Source organism: Peromyscus eremicus, chromosome 15, assembly GCF_949786415.1.
Source record: "Peromyscus eremicus chromosome 15, PerEre_H2_v1, whole genome shotgun sequence".
Taxonomy (NCBI): domain Eukaryota; kingdom Metazoa; phylum Chordata; class Mammalia; order Rodentia; family Cricetidae; genus Peromyscus; species Peromyscus eremicus.
The window spans coordinates 17,323,874-17,336,252 of record NC_081431.1 but is presented as its reverse complement, the minus strand read 5'-3'; the positions used below and the strand labels follow the sequence as shown (position 1 = coordinate 17,336,252).

Below are 12,379 nucleotides of genomic sequence, written 5' to 3'. Positions count from 1 at the left end.
CTCAGCCTTCCAAGTGATAGGATTATAGATGTGTGCTGACATACCCAACAACAGGAATAATTAATGTTTCAAGCATTTGAGATGCAGGTGCCCACATGGCTAGGTTGGTTAATAGCTGGACGAGGAGGATAACCATTACCTTGAGCTCAGTTCGCAGTGGTGGATTGGAGAGTTGTGTTAACACTGCTGTTCTGTCACTTGAAACCCTGAGAACTGACTGGCATGGCAGATAAGAACTCTGTTCATTGTGCCAGGTACTCACTTCCGAGAACCTCAGCGGCCTCTCAAAAAATGCTGCTGACTCACACCTTTAATCCCAGCACTCAGGAGGCAGAGGCAAGCAGATCTCTGTGTGAGAGAGGCCAGCCTGGTCTATCCAGTGAGTTCCAGGACAGCCAGGGCTACACACAACAAAAACTGGAGCTCAAGTTCTCACTCACTCTCTTCCCTTTAAATTGTTCTTTGGAGCGCTTGGTTCTTTTTCTCTGTCTTTAGGGTACTTCAGCTGTGGACATAATTATTAAATGAGAGAGCCATCAAATGTATACCCTTAGACCATATTATCTTATCCTATGGCCATCAAGATGACAATGGTGGGCGGGGCGGCTGTGGTGCAAGCCTTTAATCCCAGCACTTGGGAGGCAGAGCCAGGCAGATCTCTGTGAGTTTGAGGCCAGCCTGGTCTACAGAGCAAGATCCAGGACAGGCACCAAAACTACACAGAGAAACCCTGTCTGGAGGGGGGGGGGAGAGGGGGGAGGGGGGGAGGGGGGAGGGAGGTATGACAATGACAATGACAAAGCCAGATATGGTGGCACATGCCTGTAATTCCATCACTTGGGAACTTGAGGGAGAGTTGCTGTGTATTCAGGGCCAGCTTGGTCTATAGAGTGAGATCCTTTTTTTTTTTTTTTTTTTTTGGTTTTTCAAGACAGTTTCTCTGTGTAGCTTTGGAACCTGTCCTGGAACTCACTCTGTAGACTGGGCTGGCCTTGAACTCACAGAGATCCTATCTTAAAACATGCCCCCCACACTGCAGAATATGGCAGATGGATGTGTATTATAACTTAAAAGTAATAGCAACATAAAAAAAAATTGTTCTGAGCTAAGCATGGTGGCAGGCAGGCAGATCTGTATGAATTGGAGGCCAGCCTGATCTACATAGTAAGTTCTAAGACAGCCAGAGCTACACAGTGAGACCCTGTCTAAAAAAAAAAAAAAAAAAATTCTCCCATAAAAATACAGATAAAAGCAGATACATTTAAGGAATGAATTTGTTGGGTGCCATAAAAAGAATAAGAAAAAAAAACCCTAGAGTGCTCTCTTTGATAGCACATATTCTAAAATTAGAACAATACAGAGATTAGCCTGGCCCTGTGCAAAGCTGACAAGCAAATTCATGAAGCATTCCATATTTAAAAAGAAACAAAGTCCTACAGAAGGACTAGGGCAAAACTGATTTACAAATTTATAAGCGTTATTTCCTCCTAAAAAAGAGTTTGAAAGAGGCTTACACTTGTAAAATGCTGTGGAAATTAAGACAATTGGGGCTGCAAACACTGGAATGTGGAATGGTTACTAGCGTAAAATTTGGAGTCCAGTTAGCTGCGTTTGGTCAATACAAACTGGTCTTCAGAGGAGGGACCCCACTTTTTGGCACAATTTTCTAGAATGATAAGTTGAGGGGGACTAACCAGAGTAAGTTGTGAGTCCTTCCTATATGTTACATATGGACTGAGCACACAGGACCCTTAATATTAGTTCTTATAGCCTTCTGAAAGTAATAGGCTGTAAGTATTATTGACTACTTGAGGTAAAGAATAAAGGGGAAGAGGCGGCCAAGGGTGAGCATTCCTTCTCTGCCTCTGGCCCACAGTGATGTGGACTGCTTTCTCGGCTACACCATCCCCATCTGAACAGACCGAACCCTCTGAAACCGTGCACGCAAAGAAATATTTGCTCCTTAAGGTGTCTGTTGGATATTTTGTTATAGGGACAAGGAAAGTAACTAATATGGGATATGGACTTGAAAGGGAAAATGGCTTCAAAACGGGAAGCACTCAGCCAGGACCATTTTAAACTCACACCAGAGCATTGGCTGGAGTAGCAATGTCTTGGATGTGTGCCACAGGAACAGTTGCTTGCCTGAGGTGTCTTTGGTTCACTCCCTGAGAGCTGAGTGAGGAGGACAGTGGGCGTCTTGCTTTCCATATGTATTTAAAAATTTTATTTTATGTATACGGGTGTTTTGCCTGCATGTATGTATGTCTGTATAGTGTGTGTGTGTGATGTTGGCAGCGGCCAGAAGAAGGTGAGATCCCCTGGAACTAGAGCTATAGCCAGTTGTGAGCTGCCATGTAGGTGTTGTGAACTGAACACAGGCTGAGCTCTGTGATGGTTAATTTTGTTAACTTGGCACAACCTAGGGGGAAGAGAGTCTCACTGTGGTTAAGTCTAGGCCTGTGGGTGTGTCTGTGGGGGTTTACTTGATTGCTTAATAGAGGTAGGAAGACCCACCCACAGAGGGCGGCATGTTAGCCTCAACTGATTTCTATTTGCTAAGTGACCATGATCATAGGTTGGGCTTGTGCAGTCAAGGTAAAGTACAGCATTCAATCTTTATTTTTGGCCCAAGTTTAAATCAAAAAATGATACTGGGTTGTCTTTGTAGCAAACCACTTTGTTGCATGTGAGACAGTCTCAGTATGCAATCCAAGCTGCCCTCAAATTTATGATCTGGCCTATGTGGTATTACACGTTTCTAGTCCCGGAACTCTGAAGATAGAGGCACGCAGATCTCTGATTGGTCAACATGGTGGGTTCCAGGCCAGCCTGGGCTACATAGTAAGACTTTGTCTCAAACAAATGAATAAGCAAATGATTTATGATCTTCCCGCCCTTTATATCCACCTTGCCACCCTGCCCCTCATTCACCATGTGGGATTATAGTAGGTGAGTGCCAAGATGTCTGACAGAAATTCCCTTTTTAGTACCTGATTGTTTATTATACATAGCAAATAAATAATTTCGTGTATGTGAGGTAGAATACTCCTGTAATCTCAGCATCTGGGATGTGGAGGCCAAAGGATTTATATCAAATTGAAGGCCAGTCTGGGCTATATGAAACCTGTGTCTAAAAAATAGCAACAACAAAAATTCATGTGTCCTTGGGTAGAGGGGTGAGGGGCTCAGAAATACAATGCTTGGGGCAGACCTTGAATCCATCCCCAGCACTACAACATTATTCATGTATCTGTCTAGTGCTACACACAAATTACTTAATGAACGGGACACAATCCATCCACAGAGCATCTTGATGCAACCAAGAAATCTGGTAAAGTGTGATGCCTGGGCTTTCATCGCATTGTGTGGAATGTACCTTCTTCAGACCTTGTTATGACGTTGGTGTATTGCTTTTCCGTGGTGGAGAAGGAAGATGCCAGAGGAGGAGAGTCAGTAAACTCAAGATGTATGCTGCTTCTATTGCTAGAACCTGAATTGGTTACATTTCTATCGTTTCGATAAACAGCATTGTGGTGGTTTGAAAGCAAATGGCCCCCAAAGGGAGGGGCACTATTAGGAGGTGTGGCCTTGTTGGAGGAAGTGTGTCACTGTGGGGGCAGGCTTTGAGGTCTCTTTTGCTCAAGCTTTGCTCAGTGTGACACAAAGTTCACTTCCTGTTGCCTGCAAGATGTAGAACTCTCAGCTCCTTCTCTAGCACATCTGCCTGCATGCTGCCAATGTCCCACCATGATAATGGACTGAACCTCTGAAACTGTAAGCCACCACCTCAATTAGATGCTTTTCTTTATAAGAGTTGTCGTGGTCGTGGTGTCTCTTCACAGCAGTAGAAACCCTAAGACAACCATGACCAAAAGCAACTTCAGGAAGAGAGAGTTTATTTTAGCTTGCAGTTGCAGAGGGACAGAGTCTATGACAGGAAAATCATGGCAACAGACAAAGCTAGGTGGCAGTGGCAGCTGGAAGCTGGTGGGTTCTATTTTCATTCTCACACAGGAAGTAGAGATAAGAAGATGTGGGACCAGGCTTAAAAGTGTTCCCACTTTCTTCAGCAAGGCTCTACCTCATGAAGGTTCCATAATCTCCCCAAACAGCACTACTATCTGGGAACCAAATGCATGAGCCTATGGAAGACATTTTTTTTATTCCAAATACCACATAACTGTAATTGGAAGTTTTCTTCTGTCCTGCCCAGCACTGAGGTCCTGCAGCCACTTATAAAATAATCACTTAGAGGCTTAATATTATTTATAAATGCTTGGCCATTAGCTCAGGCTTATTATTGACTAGCTCTTACACTTAAATTAATCCATAATTCTTATTTATGTTTAGCCATGTGACTTGGTACCTTTTCTCAGTTCTGCCTTCACATCTTGCTTCCTCTGTGTCTGGCTGGTGACTCCTGACTCAGTCTTCCTCTTCCCAGAATTCTCCTCGTCTGCTTGCCCCGCCTATACTTCCTGCCTGGCTACTGGGCAATCAGCATTTTATTTATCAACCAATCAGAGCAACACATATTCACAGCATACAGAACATCCCACAGCACATAACCCATACTGTTTCACAGTGAACTTGTTTATAAGTTGGAATACAATGTAAAAGAACAGTAAATACACAAACCAGTGATGTTATCATCAAGGATTATGCACTGTATATAATTGTATCGATGTACCTTTGTACTGTTTGCATGCTGTAGATTTATTTACATCAGTATCACCCTGTCATCATACTCATGGTGTGTTGTATCATGCTACACATTACTAGGTGACAGGAAACTTTCAGCTCTGTGTTAGTCAGACTTCTTACTGCTGTGACCAAGCCTCTAACACATAAGCCTTTTGGGGGACATTTCATATCCAAACCATACCAAACTCCACTATAATCTTATGGGATCACCACAATATATGGGCTCTGTCATTATACAATGTACACCAAAGCACCTTAGGGAGGAAAGGGTTTATTTTGCTTATATTTATATATCACTGTTCTGCTGTGGGATGTCATTCTCTACGCTATGAATATGTTTTATCCATTGGTTAATAAAGAAGCTGCTTTGGCCTATGGCAAGGCAGGATAGAGCCAGGTGGGAAATCCAAGCAGACATTCAGGGAGAAGAGGGCGGAGTCAAGAGAGACACCAGTGAACCACCCAAGAAGCAAGATGTGAAAGGACCAGTAAGCCACTGGCCACGTGGCGATACATAGATTAATAGAAATGAGTTAATTTAAGATGTAAGAACTAGTTAGTAATAAGCCTGAGCCATAGGCCAAATAGTTTGTAATTAATATTAATTAAGCCTCTGAGTGATTATTTTATAAGCTTTTGCTGGACCAAAAGGGACAGAGAAAAGGATCCAGCTACATAATCTAAAGTATTTCCCCTTTGTCCTTCAAGAGTCTCATTATTTATTTCACAAACTTAGAGTAGAAAAATTAACCATAGTCTTGTCAACCCTGAGATAGCAGAGTGAAGAGCTGTATGCACATGGGCCCAGGACACCTTCCTTACCATCTCAGAGAGTCAAGAACTTTCTGAGTCAGGTGCCATACCTGGGAAATTTTTTTAAGATTCCAGAACTTTTTTTTTTTTTTTCGAGACAGGGTTTCTTTGTGTAATAGCCTTGGCTGTCCTGGAACTCGCTTTGTAGACCTGGCTGGACTTGAACTCACAGAGATCTGCCTGCCTCTGCCTCCCAAGTGCTGAGATTAAAGTTGTGTGCAACCACACCAGGCTCCCCCCAACCCCCACCCCCGAACTTTAAAAACATCTGCAAATCTTATCACACCAGCCCCTTCCCTGTAGACCAGCAGTTTCAACACCTTCAGATGTTAAAAACAAGATATTTAGCCGGGCGGTGGTGGCGCACGCCTTTAATCCCAGCACTCGGGAGGCAGAGGCAGGCGGATCTCTGTGAGTTCAAGGCCAGCCTGGTCTATAGAGCGAGATCCAGGAAAGGCGCAAAGCTACACAGAGAAACCCTGTCTCGAAACAAAACAAAACAAAACAAAAAAAACCAAAAAAACAAAAAACAAAAAACAAGATATTTAGCTGTAGTTAAGGGCAGCTAGGAGAGTGGAAGCTAGGTAGCTTAGACCCCTAGCCCCTTCATAGCATCTCTCCTTGCCCTGTGGGATGAATAATGCTTCCTCCTTGAGAGGGAAGCAAGCCGAGTCCCTAGGCTTGAAACAGCAGAGGGAAAAGAAAATCCCAGGGTGAGATTCTGAGCAGAATTTCAGGAGAGGCTGGTGTGTGTGTGTGTGTGTGTGGGGGCACTGAGTGGTAAATAAAGCTGATTTTCTTCTTGAAGAAGTTGTCTTGTGTTCTCTTGCTTGGTTTCCTCATCTTTAACTTAGGAGTCACCTTAATGTGAGGAATGCCTCATCAGACTATTGCGATGATGAAGCAAGGCCACCCATGTGAAGCGCTGGCATGGTTCCTCTGCCTAGAACACTAGCAGATGCTCCTCATATTAGGATTACTGGCCCTGGAGTCATGTGAGGGTCATGTGGACAGAGTCCAAAGAAATTAAACCCAGCAATATGTCAAGGGAGAACTGTAGATTGTGTCCATATCTGAAACTGAAGTCATACATCAGAAAAAGTTATATATCCAAGTGTTTATAGCCAGGCTGGGGGCATAGCTTAGGGATAAAGCACTTGCCTAGCATTCTCCAAGCCCTGAGTTGGATTGCTATCACTACAGAACAAACAAGCAAGCAAATAAAACCAAAGCAAAGTGATGGAACTAATAAACAGTGTATTGGGATTCACTCCTGGATTTCTTTGCCCCACAAGACAAATCTTTTAGTTTTCCTTGGAGTGTTTGCTATCTCTTATTATAAATGTTAACATAAATGAAACTTTATTTCAAATATCTATTTGGAGCTTGTCTTAGTTACCTGTTCTATTACTCTGAGGAAATACCATGACCAAGGTTTATAGAAGAAAAGCATTTCGCCGGGCGGTGGTGGTGCACGCCTTTAATCCCAGCACTGGCAGAGCCAGGTGGATCTCTGTGAGTTCGAGGCCAGCCTGGGCTACCAAGTGAGTTCCAGGAAAGGCGCAAAGCTACACAGAGAAACCTTGTCTCGAAAAACCAAAAAAAAGAAAAAAAGCATTTAACGGGGAGCTTCCTTACAGTATCAGGGTAAGTTCATGACCATCATGTCAGGTAGCAGGCAGGCAGGCATGGTGCTGGAGCAGTAGCTGAGAGCTTACATATGATCCACAAGTTGGAGGCAGAGAGAGAGAGAGAGAGAGAGAGGGAGAGAGAGAGAGATTGAGAATGGGCCTGGACTGGGCTTTTGAAACTTCAAAGCCCACCCCCAGTGACATACCTCCTTCAACCAGGCCACACCTCTCAATTCTTCCTAAACAGTTCCACCAACCAGGGACCAAGCATTCAAATATATGAGCCTATGGAGCCATTCTTGTTTACACCATTCTTGTTTACAGAGCTGCAGTCAACAAAACAATCCCCAGGCAATCAGCAGTGTGATTTTACTTTCTTTCCACTTTCACATTAGAGGGGGAAGCTACTGTGTAGGCAGCCATAGACATTTCTTCAATCTTTGGGTCCGCTGCCACTCTTCATTCAAGGTCTGCTAACTACGGAAGCCGAAAGTGGGCATCTGATTACTTAGAGCTGGAGTTCCAGGTGGATGTAAGCTGCCTGATGTGGCTGTCGGGGATCAAACTTAGGTCCTCTGGAAGAGCCATCTCTCCAGCCCAGAGGTGCTCTTCTTCCTCCCCTTCTTCCTCTCTTACCTTTTCTTTCTTTCTTCTTTCCCTTTTCTTCTTCCTCCTCCTCTTCCTTTCATCCTTTTTTTTTTTTTTCTCCCCATGCTGAGGATCAAACCCAAAGCGTCATAAAATGCTAGGCAAGTCCTCTACTACTGAGTCACACCCCAGACTTATTGTTACTATTTAAAAATTGTACTTTTTTTATTGTATGAGGGGGGTGGTGTGTGTGCATGTGCCCCACAGTGTCCTCCTGTGAAGGTCAGAGAACTACTTGCAGTAATCGTTTCTTTCCTTCCACTGCCTAAATTATAAAGATCGAACTCAGGCCATCAGGCTCGGGAGCGTACTCCTCTACCTCCTGACCCATCTCGCCAGCCCCATTGTTACTATTTTAGAGTGTCCTGGTGTTTGTATGGAAGGGAGTGGGAAGCTATGGGGAGTTTGAGGGAGGAAAGGATCAGCAGAGTCCCATGGATGTTGAACTCCTTGGCACATCCACCTCCGCCCGCTTCTGTCTGAGCTTCGCCTGCCAGAGCCGGGCAAGCAGAGCAGCGGGCTCTCAGATCAGATGGTCTCATTGTCAGCGCATAAAGGACAGAGACTTAGGTAAGAGTCCTCGAAAGTTGTTGCTTAGGGACTGGAGCCGTGGAGCCGTGACTTAACCAGCCATTTTCTGCGTCAACATGTGTTTTAAAGAGAAGCAGAAGGAGCCTTGCTTTGGGAGAAAGGCTAGGGGTGTGGCTGCTCCTGTAGACTGCGGTTCCTACAAGGCTTGCTGTCAAGCTGCCCACAGCCTGGCTTCCTGTGTCCACCGTCTCCAAACACTGAAGCTACCTCTGGCTCTGAAAATATTCTTGTCCAGGGTTACAACTTTCAGTCCTCCTCCGTGACATGACAGAGGCCTGAAATCTCAGTCAGCAGCAAGATGGGGAGCGGAGCGGAGCCAGCGTCTGGCCAGGCCTTTCGTTTAAATCATCATCGGTCCAGGCAGGACAAGGAGCACACCCCTGTCTGCTTCCTTCAATGTCTCTAAGAGATTCTGCCAGATGCTTTGCTTCATGTTTTGAAGCACATTTAAAAAAAGAAAGGAAAAAAAAAACCCACAAGGAGAGGTGACTAATTCTGTGGAGAATCTTTGCCTTTAACATTTTCTCTAAGTATTCTGGCTACTAAGTAGGGCCTCCCAATGGCACAGTTATAAAAGAGAAATAGAGCCCACATGAGCTATAATCTAGACTAGACACCTAACTACCTACAATATCACAAGCATACCATTTATACAAAGATATCTTTCACCTGTAAAACAGGAGTGTGAACAACCTCATAAAGATGAAAAGACATAGTGTATGCAAAGTATTTCACATAGCTTAATAATGAATCTTGACAGGATCTCTTATAGCCCTGGCTGGCCTTCAATTGACTTTGGACTCCTGATCCCCCTGCCTCTACTTTCCTAGTGCCCATACACTACCATACCTGCTTTATCGGATGTTAGGGATTGAATTCAGAGCTTTGTCCATGCTAGGTAGGCATTCTACCAGCTCTGGGACATCTCCAGCCGGAAAAGAACTATTTTTAACTTCTAGCTCTGTCACGGATCCAGCCCTTGGTGTGTTGATTTGAGTATATGGTTCTGGGTGTACACCAGTGTTCCTGCATGTTTAGCACTTGATATACTCCTGAGTGATGCACATAACCTTCTCTGCTGTCGTCTGGTAAGACTTTTCTTCTCAGATCCCAGGGTCAGACTACTGACCTATTGGTAGGGGTGACATGGACATTCTTGATGTTAATCATCAAGCGAAGGGACGTGCCCACACTTTGGAAGCTGGAATTAGACCAGAGTAGTAGGTGCTCCTTTCTCACTGTCCTGTGTTTGGAGCTTCAGCAATTTGTGAAGGTCGAATCTGCTTAGCAAGGCTTAATAATGGCAAGGTGGGAACCAAGAAGGGCGAGCTGAAAGATGGTCAGCTGCATCAAGTAAAATAGGCTGCTTACCATGCACGCAGCAGGTTGTAGCAGTGATGAGCACTGTGGGGTTAGCACTGTGTGCATGCGAAACATTGGAAAAGCAGACTATCCGAGTAGAAGATGAATCTCAGGACAGAGATGGGGTTTATCTTGCTGTGTTTCTTCTTATATGAAATCCACTTACAACAGTGGATTTCCTGTACTCGGGCAGTGGTGGTACACGCCCTTAATCCCAGCACTTGGGAGGCAGAGGCAGGCGGATCTGTGTGAGTTTAAGGCCAGCCAGGTCTACAGAGCGAGTTCCAGGACAGCTAGAGCTGTTTACACAGAGAAACCCTGTCTTGAAAAAAAAAACAAGAAACAGCAAACAAACAAACAAACAAACAACAACAACAAAAGCAGTGGATTTCCTTGCAAGTTCTTTAAAACTTTTCACAAGTTCCTGCTTTTGTCAATGTTCTACTACCGTGAAGAGACGCTATGACAACTCTTAAAAAGGGAAATATTTAATCGAGGCTGGCTTACAGGTTTAGAGGTTTAGTCCATTATTGTCATGGCAGGAAGCATGGTGACATGCAGGCAGACATGGTGCTGGAGAGGTAGCTGAGAGTTCTACATCTGGATTGGCAGGCAGCAAGAGAGACACACTGAGCCTGGCTTGAGCATTTGAAACCCCCAAGCCCACCCCCAGTGACACACTTCCTCCAAAAGGCCACACTACTCCAAAAAGGCCACAGGGCCTGTCTTTTTTGTTTGTTTGTTTTTTTGAGACAGGGTTTCTCTGTGTAGTTTTGGTGCCTGTCCTAGATCTCGCTCTGTAGACCAGGCTGGCCTCGAACTCACAGAGATCCACCTGGCTCTGCCTCCCGAGTGCTGGGATTAAGGGCGTGTGCCACCACCGCCCGGTTCAAAGCTCCTGTCTTAGTTAGGGGTTTCTATTACTGGGAAGAGACACCATGCCCAAGGCAACTCTCATAAAAGAAAGCATTTAACTGGGGGCTTGCTTACAGTTTCAGATGTTTAGTCCATTATCACCACGGCAGGAAGCAAGGCGACATACAGGCAGACACGGTACTGGAGAGGGAATTGAGAGTTCTACATCTTGATCCCCAGGCAACAGAAAGTGAACTGTCACACTGGGCATGGCTTGAGCATCTATGAGACCTCAAAGCCCGCCTCCACAGTGACACATTTCCTCCAACAAGGCCACACCTCCTAATAGTGGCATTCCCTATGGGCCAAGCATTCAGACACAGGAGTCTATGAGGGCCAGTACCTATGGAAAACACCACACCTCCTAATCCTGTCTAGCAGCACCGCTCCCTAATGACTAAGCATCTAAATATATGAGCCTACGGGGGCATTCCTATTCAAACCACCACAGTTCTCCAGGACCATGACTTCACTAGCTCTGGGTGGTTGGCTAGGATTCCAGTACCAAGCATGATTTCCTTCTTGTTCAGTGGGTCTTACTTAAGTCCAACTAGAGAGCAGTTGATTGCCACCACGGTGTGCATGTCACCCTTTACTCTTAGGGTTACTATGCCATGCTGGTCCGTTATGGTTCATAGACATCATAGCTGGGTAGGACTGTTGGTTGCCCCCCTCCTTTGGAAGCTGGTACTGCCCCTTCTGGTACCATGAAAGCTAGTCCTCAGGAAACAAACCTTTATTTTTATGGAAAATAATCACTGTGGGACGTTTTCCAGAATAATTTGACATTATGTCAAATTGTTAATTAGCCAGTTGAAAAATTATACTAAGTACCTAAAATATGCTCCAACAAGGCTAGGTACTGTGGATATGGGTAAGATCTGTCTTTTGTCTTTAAACTCAGAGGCTAGCTTACTTTTTTTTTTTTTTTTTTTTTTTTTCCCCGAGACAGGGTTTCTCTGTGTAGTTTTGCGCCTTTCCTGGAACTTTTCAGGCTGGCCTCGAACTCACAGAGATCCACCTGCCTCTGCCTCCCGAGTGCTGGGATTAAAGGTGTGTGCCATCACTGCCCAGCCACTTTTTTTTTAAATTTGGCTTTTTGATATAGGGTCTTAGTATATAGCTCACGCTGATCTTAAACTGGCAGGAGTCTTCTTGTCTCAGCTTCCCAAGTGCTGTGATAGGTGTGAATTGCCAAACCTAGCTCAACAGTTTTTTAGTTAATCATTTAAGGGTTTTTGACAGGGTCTCATGTAGCTCATTCAAGCATTTTTTTTATTATGGTCTCTTTTTACTGGTGTTGGGGATTGAACCCAGGGCCTTATGAATGGTAAGCATGTGCCTTTTACTGCTGAGTAAACTTTCCAAGCATATTTTGACCTTCAACTCACTGCTAGATGAGGATGACCTTGAACTCTTGATCTCTCTGCTTCTGTCTCCTGAGACTACAAATGTGATCTTCCACAGCTGATTTGATGGTATTTTAAATAGTTGAGAGGAATTCAAAGAAGTACAGATTGATATGATTTCAAATAACTGAAATGAAATACTTTATTGAATAGTTTAGTAGACTGTACAAAATATTGGGAGGGGGGTTGTAGAGAAGTCTGCTCAATTTTTGGTTGTGAGCCTAGCCTTTAAGGGCTGAGTGATAGCCCTCTGTTCAACTTTTAAAATGTTAACTGGGTATATGTACAAATGCTTATATAAGA

The 12,379-nt window shown here is 44.4% G+C and overlaps 1 long non-coding RNA gene and 1 other non-coding gene across 2 annotated transcripts; one reads left to right on the top strand and one right to left on the bottom strand.

Moving 5' to 3' along the window:
- Positions 1-1,316: 1,316 nt before the first annotated feature.
- Positions 1,317-1,419, top strand: LOC131925924 (U6 spliceosomal RNA). Its single transcript, XR_009383416.1, has one exon. It is a non-coding gene; the product is annotated as a U6 spliceosomal RNA (small nuclear RNA).
- A 5,724-nt stretch (positions 1,420-7,143) lies between these two features.
- Positions 7,144-7,945, bottom strand: LOC131925638 (uncharacterized). Its single transcript, XR_009383315.1, has 3 exons — positions 7,788-7,945; positions 7,358-7,477; positions 7,144-7,233 (listed from the first exon to the last, which is right to left on the bottom strand). It is a non-coding gene; the product is annotated as an uncharacterized LOC131925638 (long non-coding RNA).
- Positions 7,946-12,379: the final 4,434 nt, after the last annotated feature.